Here is a 12,477-nt window from a genome sequence, read left to right on the forward strand (position 1 = left end):
GGCAGAACATGGTTTGAACCCCGGGGACCAGGGAATGCCCTGTCTCTGGGACGATGTCCCCTCAGGGGACTACTATATTTCACTAACTCATTCACTCTAAAACTAAGACTACTTACAACAACACAGTTCAGCAACCACTGGAAAAAACTTGCAAATACAAGGAAAAGAACACTGTACCAGCAACTGTCACAAGCGGTAAGAAGGAATTGGAAGGGTGCGGGGCTACACTTATACCGGTGCATGAGTGTAGGGCTCCCGGGATGCTAGAGCCAGCTGTATGGATACCACAAGGGGAAAAATCTCTGGCACCAGGGCACATGGCGCACACACATCTGACCTGGAATGGACAAAAACAAGCACTCAAAGAAGAAGGATCAGATTCTGGTGGACTGACTCTACTTGGAGCATGGATCAATCTCATATCAGCCAGTCATTCAGGCAAGGAAATATGTGTATCCCTGCTTCCTCCTTAGGAATGCAGCCATCACCATGCAGGCTGTAAATAATTGCAGAGCAATACACAGGCTGAAGGCTAGAACTGTAACGGCAAATACATGTTGACTAGAAACACTAGGAATCTCTTGTGGCTTTGATTAACAGTCACACGGAAATAAGCATCCTTCAAGCTGAGGGCAGCGTACCAGTTGCCAGGTTCCAGGGAAGGGACAATAGAGGTCAGGGTGATCATATGAAATCTTGTTTTCTTCATATATTTGTTCAGATTTTGCAGACCTGAGATGGGTCTGAATCCTTCTTTTGCCTTTGGAATCAAGAAGTAATGGGAATAGAAACCTTTCCTTCAGAGAAGAGGGTTGTAAGCAGGTTGGTCCCCTGCTCCTGCCCTGAAGGGCTTAAAATAGCCCAGGAGAGGGCTGTGGCTGGGGCAAGAAGCCTGGGCTGATTGGGGAAAGTAGGCTCAGCTGTGGCCATGCTCCAGTCAAGGCCAGCTGGCCCCTATAAGAGGCTGTGCCCAGTCAGTCTCCCTCTGGCTGTAGAGGGAGATGGGCCTGGCTGCAAGGAGCTAGAGACAGGGTACCTGAGTGGAGCAGGGCTGGGGAAAGGCAGAGGAGCTCCAGCCTGGAAAGCCCCAGGCTACAGCCTAGCAGAAGGCAACAGGTACTGGGGGTCGCAGAGGGCAGCCCAGGGGTAGGCCACGGCAGCAGGTCTAAACCCAGCCTTGCCAGTGATGAGTAGGCGGATACTCTAGTCTGCCCCAGGGCATGGGAGCTAAACAATGACTGGCAGTAGCCATACACTGAGGTGAGGTGGGGATAGTGGGTGGGGGTTCCCCAGGAAGGGGGAGACTCTGAGAGAAAGGGGTTACTGCCGGGGGGCAGCACTCCAGGTACAAGGGCACTGGGTCCGGGAGAGACACGGGGGCCAAAGGACAGGCGGATCACCGGCATGCAGAGGGCACTCTGGAGGCTGGAAATGGAGCCAATTCCCAGAAGTCACCAGTAGGAGGTGCAGCAGGGGTGAGTCCGTTGTCTACACAGGGGATCCTTCTCTATAGCTCCCAAATGGAAGACTAGTATCAGAGGGGTAGCCGTGTTAGTCTGGATCTGTAAAAGCTGCGAAGAGTTCTGTGGCACCTTATAGACTAACAAACGTATTGGAGCATGAGCTTTCGTGGGTCAATGTATCCAACGAAGTGGGTATTCACCCACAAAAGCTCATGCTCCAATATATTTGTTAGTCTATAAGTTCCCACAGAACTCTTTGCCGCTTTACAAATGAAGACTGGATCTCTTGGAGGAGACTAGCCTTGTGAGAGTGGTCTCTTAAGAGGAATGGGTTAGAGAGTGGAAGGGAAGGACGGAAATAAAGTGCAAGATGTATCCCTGCTCCAGCAATACTTAGAACACATCAATCTGTGGTAACATGGGACCAAGAAGATAGGAAGTGGGATAGCCACCGTCATAAACAGATAGTAGGGGTTAATAGAACAGAAGTACTTTACATCTCTTTTGCCTGTAAAGGGTTAACAAGATCAGTGAGCCTGGCTGTCACCTGACCAGAGGACCAATCAGGGGACAGGACACTTTCAAATCTTGAGGGAGGGAAGTTTTTGTGTTTGCTGTTAGATTTTGGTTGTTGTTCTCTCCGGGGGCTCAGAGGGACCAAACGTGCAACCAGGTTTCTCTCCAATCTCTCCGATACAGGCTCTTATAAGTTCAAATAGTGAGTACTAGGTAGATAAGGCGAGTTAGGCTATGTTTGGTTTTCTTTATTTGCAAATGTGTATTTGGCTGGAAGAGTTCAAATGTGTATTTGGCTGGAAGGATTTAATTGTACTTGTATACTTAGGCTGGGAGGGTATTCCCAGTGTTATAGCTGAAAGACCTGTACCATATTCCATTTTAATTTACAAAGACAATTTTTACTTTCTTTATTTTTTCTTTCTTTAATTAAAAGCTTTTCTTGTTTAAGAACCTGATTGTTTTTTTATTCTGGTGAGACCCCAGGGGACTGGGTCTGGATTCACCAGGGAATTGGTGGGGAGAAAGGAGGGAAGGGGGAGAGTCTGGGAGGGGGAAAGAGAAGGAGAGGGGAAGGTGAATTTTCCTCTCTGTTTTAAGATTCAAGGAGTTTGAATCACAGTGATCTCCCAGGGTAACCCAGGAGGGAAAGCTGGGAGAGGAAACGGTGAGGGAAAGGGCGTTAACTTTCCTTGTGTTAAGATCCAGAGGGACTGGGTCTTGGGGGGTCCGCCGGGCAAGGTTTTGGGGGACCAGAGTGTACCAGGCACTGGAATTCCTGGTTGGCGACAGCGCTACAAGTACTAAGCTGGTAATTGAGCTTAGAGGAATTCATGCTGGTATCCCATCTTTTGGACGCTAAGGTTCAGAGTGGGGAATTATACCATGACAGCCAGTCAGAAAATCAGAAAAAAAAAAAAATGAAGGAGAAACTTGCAAGAGTGGATCTGGTACTCTATCCTTGACAAGGTAGTCAAAAATACTGCTTGGAATTTCTAGACTGCCTCCAGGAACCTGCCACAGATGAAAACTGAAGAGGTAGATGTCTCCTACTATGTTTCCCCCCCCCCCTTTGGTAGAGCTGCTGCTCTCCTGCTCTCCCCTTATGCAGCCCAGGTGAAGAAAGTGACATTGATGCAGGGAGCCCTGATGTCACTCCTTGCTCTCTCCCTCACAACCCCCCCCAGGAGAGAGTGAAGGAGCAGCGTTCAAGGGAGGAGCGAGCAGCAATGCCAGCTGCTCTGTGCTCCAGGTCAGTTTCCCCAGGGAGCAGAGCAGAGGGGTGCAGGGGTTGGGACACAGAAGGGGGGCCCAGGGACAAACACAGACAAAAGGAACATATTTTAGGGGTTTGGGAGCCTGGGGAGCCCACAAGTACCAGGGCCACCAAAATACAAGTTTGCCCAAGATGCTATTTTCCCTAAGGCCAGCCCTGGAAGCAAGCCAACATGCTCCAACTACCAACCACAGGTGGCAAGAAGGAACTGAGGATGTCTAAGATGGCTCCACCCTTTATACCATCATGGAGCAGCGCAAAGCAGCAGAGGGCACATGCACCACACCGACAGGTAACACTGAGGGAAAAATCTCTGATTAGTGCACTGCACTGCACCCCCCCCCACACACACACACACCCCTCTGAAGTGGAATGGACATGTGCAATCACTTGAAGAACCATCTTCAGTTCCATCCCGGGCTCTGCAGGGGAGTGTTCTCTAGTAGGCACAGACTCTTGTGCATCTTCCCCCTAAGTGTGACTCCTTCTGCTCCATCCCCTCCAACCTGTCCCTATCCTGTCTCTACCCTAACCCCGCTCTTCATCTTAGTCCCATTTGCTTAACTAGGCAGGCCCAGTTTCCACTATTCATGATTCTTATCAATGCCCCCAGTCTCCTTGCCCAGACATTGCCAGTTCCCTGTGTGTGCTCTCTAGCTCCTTGTCCTGACAGTCTTATCTCCCTTCCTGACAGCTCTTCATCAGATATCTCTCTCCCACCGCAGCATTGCTTCTCAATCATCCTCCACCCATATTCCCAATCCCCACTGACTCCCATTCTCAACTGCTCTGCCTAGGCTCCTCATCAGTCCCCAGTGCGCCTCCCCTATCCCATCTATTATTTTTAAAATTCTATTTCAGCTAATGGAAAGTATAAATTTATAATAATTCAAGTGTGTAATTTAGCTAAGCAACATACATATAAGAACCATGAGAAATATGGTGCGGTAACTGGTTAATTAAAGTATCAGAGGGGTAACCGTGTTAGTCTGGATTCTGTAAAAGCAGCAAAGAGTCCTGTGGCACCTTATAGACTAATAGACATATTGGAAGCATGGGCTTTCGTGGGCATCTGACAAAGTAGGATTTCACCCATGAGACCTCATGCTCCAATACATCTGTTAATCTATAGGTGCCATAGAACTCTTGGCTGGTTAATTAAAATATCAACTAGCTTGTATTTTATACTGTATGGCTCTCATATATCCAGTCAGCCCAAGGAAACACCATTGTCAGTGTTACACCCACCAGGAGATCTTTGGAACACTATCAGGGTTCAAGGGATTATTCCACATAGCCATAATGTGGGTAGTATCAGATCCCACATTGCAGAAGGAGGACAGGTACACTGGAGAATGTCTATGACATTACACGATTGCAGAAGGTAAGGCATTCCCTCCATTTCGCCCTCTCTCCTCTCCAAAGTGAGAAACACAATTATCTCCAAACTGGTAGAATACAGGATAACTGTGGAGGATCCATCAACAGAGAGGTTTAGCTAGCTTAAAACCCAGTAATATCTAAAGAAGTCACATCCTTGCTACTAATGGAACTTTGTTCAGGCCACGTGGACTCTCCTTTAATAAAGAACATCACTTAATCAATATAGTCAGTCTGACTGGGATAAACTGATTGTTTTCATTTTTAGTATTAATCAGCAAGAAGCATAATTCACAGGACATCATTAATTTCAGTAATCTGTTACCCAAAGAAACCCAGTTTAAAATTCTAAAATGTAACAATAGTAAATAGCAAACATTATGTGTCAAAATGTTATGCAATGAGCTTTCAGATGATTTAAAAATAAATTCAAAAGGAATAAAAAATGAAAATCAAAAATGTGTATTATACATGCACTATAGTGCTATATTTTAAATTGTATTTTCAATCTTTAAAAAACAAACTATTTCTAAAGACACTCACTATCCCTAGGGTTTCTATTTATTTCCATCCAAGTATTTAAAAGACGTCAACAGGCTAGACCAATAATTATTTCAATTCTCTCCTGCGGCAAGGAATTTTTTATCATTATTTTATTCACAACTTGAATTGATCAATCCTATAACCTACTGTGGAATAAGATGATAAGAATTAAACCAGAAGTCCAATGTGCTGTTCAAGTTTTTTAAAAACAGAAATTTAAAATTTGGAATATTCAGCTTAATGCCTGTAGAGCTATGTAAAATTTAACATTTCCATAACATGTGTTTTTAACTGAATGCGTGGAATAAAGCAATTTTTTAAAATATGGAACAAATTCCAAAGTTTGTAATCTCTCTTTATTTCTGGGTTTTGACACTCCACCCCACCCCCCAACATGGCATCCGACTACCTTGTTAAAAGAAGTTAGAGCTGAAATAAGGGAAGACTTGTTCACCAGCAAACCTGTCTGTCATATCCTCTCTTCTCGTCTCCAACTTAGCATAGCTCTTACAGATTAGTAACCAGGCTTCACCATTGGGAAGCAGGAGGCAAAGGTCTGTCCATCAAAGAAAATATATCAACTCTGTTCTGTCAGAGAGAAAAAACATCTAAACGATGTAAGATACTAAGGTGTAGACAGTACGGCTGGACTGGTCATGGAGTCCAGAGGCGGCTACAAGGCAGTGGTCAGAGTAGTTGTGAGAGCTGTAAATCAGAAGGCAAGGCGTCAGGGTAGAAGTCAGGCTGGGGTTGGAGACCAAAGATCGGAGAGTGAAATGAGGTGACACAAGGGCAAAGTCTGAAGCTGCAGTGTGAGCCAGAAGTCCTGTCTGTGGTTGCCCAGAAAACTTTCTGGGGCCACCCTTCGAGGTTAAAAAGTAGAGTGGCCCAATCAGAGCAACCACAGGGTGCGCTGCTCTGTCCTTTTGGGCCAGTACTTCCTGCAGCACCTAATTGCCACAGTAGTCCTGGATGTGGCTCTGCATGACCTCCTTGGGGTGATGTGGGAACATCAGTTGCCCCAGGCTTCACGTGACCTAGATTCTAGTCCTGTGGATCCTTAAACAGGAAGCTGAAAGAAAATAATTGGCAACACCCAAGTGAGCAGGCGGGAGAGATAGAGGACATGAGAAGATGGAGAACTATGACAAACAGGATTACCTGTAAGCAATCCTGCCTTGTCATATAGTACATCCCAATTCTCCCATTTTACCTTGCAAAAGCCCTTACAGACAGCAACTGTATCCAGAACTTATCTGTACAGTAGCCAAATGCAAGAGTCTGCAGCAAAAGACTGGACTATCTGGTAGTGGTGGGCGAAACTAAGTGGCTGCCTTGTTAATAGTAGAAGCAGGTATTTAAAACCTCCAAGCCCAAATTATTATCATTACCCAAGAGTGGTGACACTTCTGACATGATGAGATTTCATAGCTTGGTCATACAAGAACAACATTCTTGCTCCTTCTGGGCAATAGCAGGTGGCCTTGTCTTTATTACAGCTCTCAAAATATTTTTAAGAGTTTGTGTAATATTTAACATGATCACCCACTCAGGGAGAAAAACAGTTGGACACAAAGGGAAATTAGGGAGATAATCAAGTCATTCAATCACTCATTCTTGCAGGAGAGAGATTCAATAGCAACTAGAAGTGCCTCCTTGAGGGAAAGCAATTTCAGAAATGCTTCTCACAGTTTCAAAAGGGGCACCTACAGACATTTGAAAAACTAATGACAATGTCTGAGGGCTAACAGTACTTTGGCAGTTTCAGGAGGAAGCAGTCTCTTCACATTGAGATGGGAACCAATGTCCTCTACCTGAATGGTCTGCATATTGCAGCAACTGCAGTAAATTAAACTTGAAGCCTCCACATAGAAAGTAGAGGACTTAAGGGAGCATAATTGTACCATTCATCCCTCTCTCTAATACCTAGCAGGTGAAGGAATTGTCAGCTACTACGCTGATAGTCACTATAGAAAACCTTAAAATAGATAGACAGATGTCCCAATCTGAGTGTACAAATTTAAGTCCAATTTCTCAAGGACAATAAGGCCATTGTGGAGAAAACTAAATGAATTCTTTGCATCAGTCTTCATGCTGAGGATGTGAGGGAGATCCCAAATGCTGTGCCATCTTTTTAGGTGACAAATCTGAGAAACTGTCATATATTGGAGTGTCAGTTAGAGGAGGTTTGGAACAAAATTGATAACTAAACAGTAATAGTCACCAGGACCTGATGGTATTCACCCAAGAGTTCTGAAGGAACTCAATGTGAAATGCAGAACTACTAACTGTAGTTGTAACCTATCATTTAAATCAGCTTCTGTACCAAATGACTGGAGGATAGCTAATGTGACTCCAATTTTTAAAAAGGGCTCCAGAGGTGAGCCTTGCAATTACAGAATAGTAAGCTTGATTTCCGTACGGGCAAACTTGTTGAAACTATAGTAAAGAACAAAATTGTCAGACACATAGATGAACATAATTGTTGGGGAAGAATCAATATGTTTTTGTAAAAGGAAATCATGCCTCACCAATCTACTAGAATTCTTTAAGGGGGTCAACAAGCATGTGAACAAGGAGGATCCAATGAATATAGTGTTCTTAGATTTTCAGAAAGCCTTGGACAAGGTCCCTCACCAAAGGCTCTTAAGCAAAGTAAGCTGTCATGGGATAAGAGGGAAGGTCCTCTCATGGATCTGTAACTGGTTAAAAGACAGGAAACAAAGGGTAGGTTTTCAGAATGAAGAGAGGTAAATAGTGGAGTCCCCCAGGGGTCTGTACTGGAACTAGTCCTGTTCAACATATTCATAAATGATCTGGGAAAGGGGGTAAACAGTGAGGTGGCAAAATATTCAGATGATACAAAATTACTCAAGATACTTAAGTCCCAAGCAGACTGCAAAGAGCTACAAAAGGATCTCACAAAACTGGGTGACTGGGCAATAAAATGGCACATGAAATTCAATATTGATAAATGCAAAGTAATGCCCATCGGAAAACAATCTCCACTCTACAAATAAAATGATGCAGTCTAAATTGGCTGTTGCCACTCAGGAAAGAGTATTTGGAGTTATTGTAGCTAGTTCTCTGAAAACATCCAGTCAATGTGCAGCAGCAGTCAAAAAAGCAAACAGAATGTTGGGTATCATTAAGAAAGGGATAGATAATAAGACAGAAAATATATTAACACTATATAAATCCATGGTACACCCAAATCTTGAATACTGCATGTAGTTGTGGTCACCCCATCTCAAAAAAGATATACTGGAATTGGAAAAGGTTCAGAAAAGGGCTACAAAATTATTAGAGGTATGGAACAGCTGTCATATGAGGAGAGATTAATAAGACTGGACTTTTCCGCTTTGAAAAGAGACAACTAACGGGGGAGGGATATGACAGAGGTCTATACAATTATAACTGTTGTGGAGAAAGTAAATAAGGAAGTGTTATTTACTCCTTTGCATAACACAAGAACTAGTGGTCAACAAATGAAATTAATAGGAAGCAGGTTTAAAATAAACAAAAGGAAGTATTTTTTCAACCTGGAACTCCTTGTCAGAGGATGTTGTGATGGCCAAGACTATAACAGGATTCAAAAAAGAACTAGATAAATTAATGGAGGATAGGGCCATCAAAGGCTATTAGCCAGGATGGGCAGGGATGCTGTTCCTAGCCTCTGTTTGCCAGAAGCTGGGAATGGGTGACAGGGGATGGATCACTTGATGATTACCTGTTCTGTTCATTCCCTCTGAGGCATCTTGCATTGGCCACTCTCGGAAGACAGGATACTGGGCTAGACGGATCTTTGATCTGACCCAGTATGGCCATTCTTATGTTCTTATTCCTTCTCCAGGAGGAAACACCCCAAGCTACATCCTCTGAAAATCCTATAGTGAAATACCATCTTCATTCAACTTCTAGGATGTCAAGTCTAGGTGACATGAGCTGGGAAAACTGACTTGTCTCAGGAACTGATGCTCCAGTTGAAGGGCCATTTATCAAGGATGAGAACTGGTAATGCTCCTGTGCTCAAAGATAAAGAGCAACAAAGGAGGCAGTAACATGATTTCTGACATGTCTTATTTTTCTCAAAAGTTCTGAGTCAAGAGGAGAAGAGGGGAACACTATTACAGTTGCTTGCCTCAATCTCAAGCAAATGAATATATCCCTCAAAACTGAGATTGCAGCTCTTGCCAGGACTTGTTTAGCATGGTTATCTTGTTGGAAGCACACTAATAAACTGTTGGAGACCCCAGGAAAGTGAAAGCTCCACTCACTTATCCTTGCTAGAGGTACACTTTTCTGAGGCAGACAGAGATGGAGACACTGCTAAGGTACAGAGACTGGGGAAGGAGAAGGACAGAACATGGTGCTGTGTTTTCCATGCTGCCCTGTTCATATATGTTAGTTCAGTATAGCTGTGTACTAGAATAGAGAAGTTCCTAAGACTGCAGTCCAGAAGAACTACCTAAGGGTATGTCTACACAGCACAATCCTGATGGCAGTGTGTAGAGTACATACACTGCATGCTCCCCGCCCTAGAATGGGTATAAACAACATTCTAGATAGTGAGGCACTGTTTAGGCATATAAAGACATGCCAAAACTCTCTCTCTACATGTCCAAGCAGTTCCTCCCACATCTATAGTGCTATTTTTATCAATGTAATGTCCTGGTGCCCTCCCCACTTGCCAGAGTCTTTTCATGCAGTGCAAAAGTAGTGGCAAAAGACTCCAGCAGCAGGGAAAGCCTCCAACAGCAGGGAGACAATGGGGGAAAGGCTCAGGCATCTCCCCCTTGGCAGAGAAAGTGGGAAGTTGCCAGAGTCTTTTCCCTGCCACAGTGAAAGACTCATCAGTGCGGAAAGGCTCCCTCAGCTCCCCACTGCATCCCCCTGGCCCAGAGCCTTTCAGAGCCATATTTAGCTACCCACTGTAGTGTGAACACAGCTTGTTTTTTGCTGCAGCATACCCTATATGTCACTGCCAGAGGTGTGCAGTGTAAATATACCTTAATGCTATAACATAACAATACTGAAGGTACACCTTCTAAGAAATGAAAGATGCCCAAGTCTAAGAGGCAGGTAAAGTGGTGATGCAAACCAGATATGGGTGCTGGAGAAGAAGTGCAGACCCACAATAATTGGAGAGAGAGAAGCACCAAATTTAGTTCACTTCTTGATAGACTAAGAGAAGGAAAGGACATCTTCCATGGGAAAAAAAAATTAAAAAGTCTACCTTTAGCCATCCTTTGAAAGAGGATGGCTAAAGGTAGACATGAACCCACAGGACAGGGTGCAAGCCAACTGCAAAATGACCCAAGAATTGAAGGATCCACTATGACGAAATCAGAACAAAGGAAACTGGAAATATAAGATGTCTCTGGATAGAAGATGCTGCTAGCACAAAGAAGAGGAGAAAACTCCTTTCTCTGACAAACATAATAGAAACAAAACAATCATAATATGGAGTGAGGATGGTGAAGAAAGGGTCTTCATGGGACCTCTATATTCTATTATGTCTTCATCCACCCAACTCTTTCCGTCCCAGAATCAAACTCTGGGGAGGTTCTGCCAATTTCGTCATTGCATCTACCTCTACATTCCTGGTGAGAAGCCACCTGATGCTGCGCAAAGAGTGGCCAAGTTCCATGATTCTGACGCTCACAGAGATAACATCTGTAGAGAGAGATGCCAAAGAAATGGATATTTAGATAGAAAAACTTCCAAAGTCTATGTGTAGGGCTCTGGAAACAGTATAGAGTGGGTTGTAGTCAAGACCACCTCTGCAAAACCATAAGCCCTATAAGACACATTCTGGCCTCTGTTAAACATGGGACCACATCTATGAGAACTTGAAACAAGAACAAAGAAACAACTTGGCATCTACCCCATAAGACTGGACAACCAGAATCTAGATTCTCAGGCAAAGCCAGGTATTTCCATGATATGAAGTAGGCACTGAAAATTTACTTTATGCTGGTTCCCAATTCCTCAGAAGCACATCCTGGATGGTAAAGTACAGCAAGATGAATGCTTTTTTATTTTTTAAAAGAAGTTTTGAGTCTTTTAGGCCCAGAAAATGAATGTCCTGTGGAAGTGGTTCCAGCTCTACAAGACATATCAGTACCCTGGAAGTGAAGAATGCTGGGGTTGGCCAGGATGTACACTGAAATCAAGACTAGTTATTGAGAAGTTAACACCTTCAAGGCATACAAAAGGCACAATGGAGATAATGGGGTTCTCATCTTAGGCCATGTCTACACTAGCAAACTTACAGCGGCACAGCTGTACTGATGCAGCTGCTCCGCTGTAAGATCGTTCATGTAGCTGCTCGATACGAGCTCTCTCCGTTCAATATAATAAAACTACCTAAATGAACAGTGAAACAGTGCTGTATACAAGAGAACTTATGCTCGCAAAACTCATGTCAATCGGGGGGTTCCTGAGTGACGTAAGTTTTGCCAACATAAGTAAGTGTGAGTTTAGACGTGGCCTTAAAGTGCTGCTCTATCCTAAAGTGACTGTAGGGGGGAAAAAAGGGTTGTTTGATTCCACATTCATTGAATCTCAGTGATTTCAATTTCCAATTTCCTCAGACTGTAAGTAAAAGATTTGTCTCCTCTCACTTCCCCCCCCCACTCCCCTACATAACTCCACAAGCTCATCCTGGATTCTGACAGTCAAGCTGGTTTCTCTCCATCTCTCACAACAGCATCACAAATGAAGGTTCTTTAGGCTCAGTTAAGCCCTTAATTAAACCTATGCAATCCTGCAGTCTTCAGATGTTGCTAGGAAGGATAGGGGAATGGATTTATTTTTTATGTTTGGGATTTTATTTGTAAATAAATCAACAAGCCATACCACTCACAAAAATTATCCTAGATAATAAAGAATTTTTCTTGGCTTTTGGGTCACAAATTATTTATGTAGAGAAACTATTGCATTTTGGTAGCTACAGCATAACAGTGACATTGATCCAAATGCACCAGCATCTGTCTTGGTTGCACATGTATCACAGTAATTATGCATGGAAATGAAAAAATTAGATATCTTCCTAGTCACTTGCCAGTGTAATTATCACAATTGAATACACAATCACAGTAACTGTGCACACAAATTATGCATGCATGCAGTTATGAAAATTTAAATGTTGCCTTCAGCATCTCTATTTTGAAATTATCTTATGTAAACTTTCATCCACTGAATATTATAAAAAGTGTTAAATTTTAAAAAGATATGTGCATTTACTCAACCTTTCCTCAGTTGAGCATAACAAATAAAACAATTCAGTCAGTTTCC

At 43.5% G+C, this 12,477-nt stretch overlaps 1 protein-coding gene across 5 annotated transcripts in view; it reads right to left on the reverse strand.

Moving 5' to 3' along the window:
- The window catches only part of RAD54B (RAD54 homolog B), a 119,631-nt gene that overhangs the window by 69,258 nt on the left and 37,896 nt on the right, over positions 1-12,477 (reverse strand). The window lies entirely within an intron of this gene.

The sequence above is a fragment of the Gopherus evgoodei genome, chromosome 2 (genome assembly GCF_007399415.2).
Source record: "Gopherus evgoodei ecotype Sinaloan lineage chromosome 2, rGopEvg1_v1.p, whole genome shotgun sequence".
NCBI classification, from domain to species: Eukaryota; Metazoa; Chordata; order Testudines; family Testudinidae; genus Gopherus; species Gopherus evgoodei.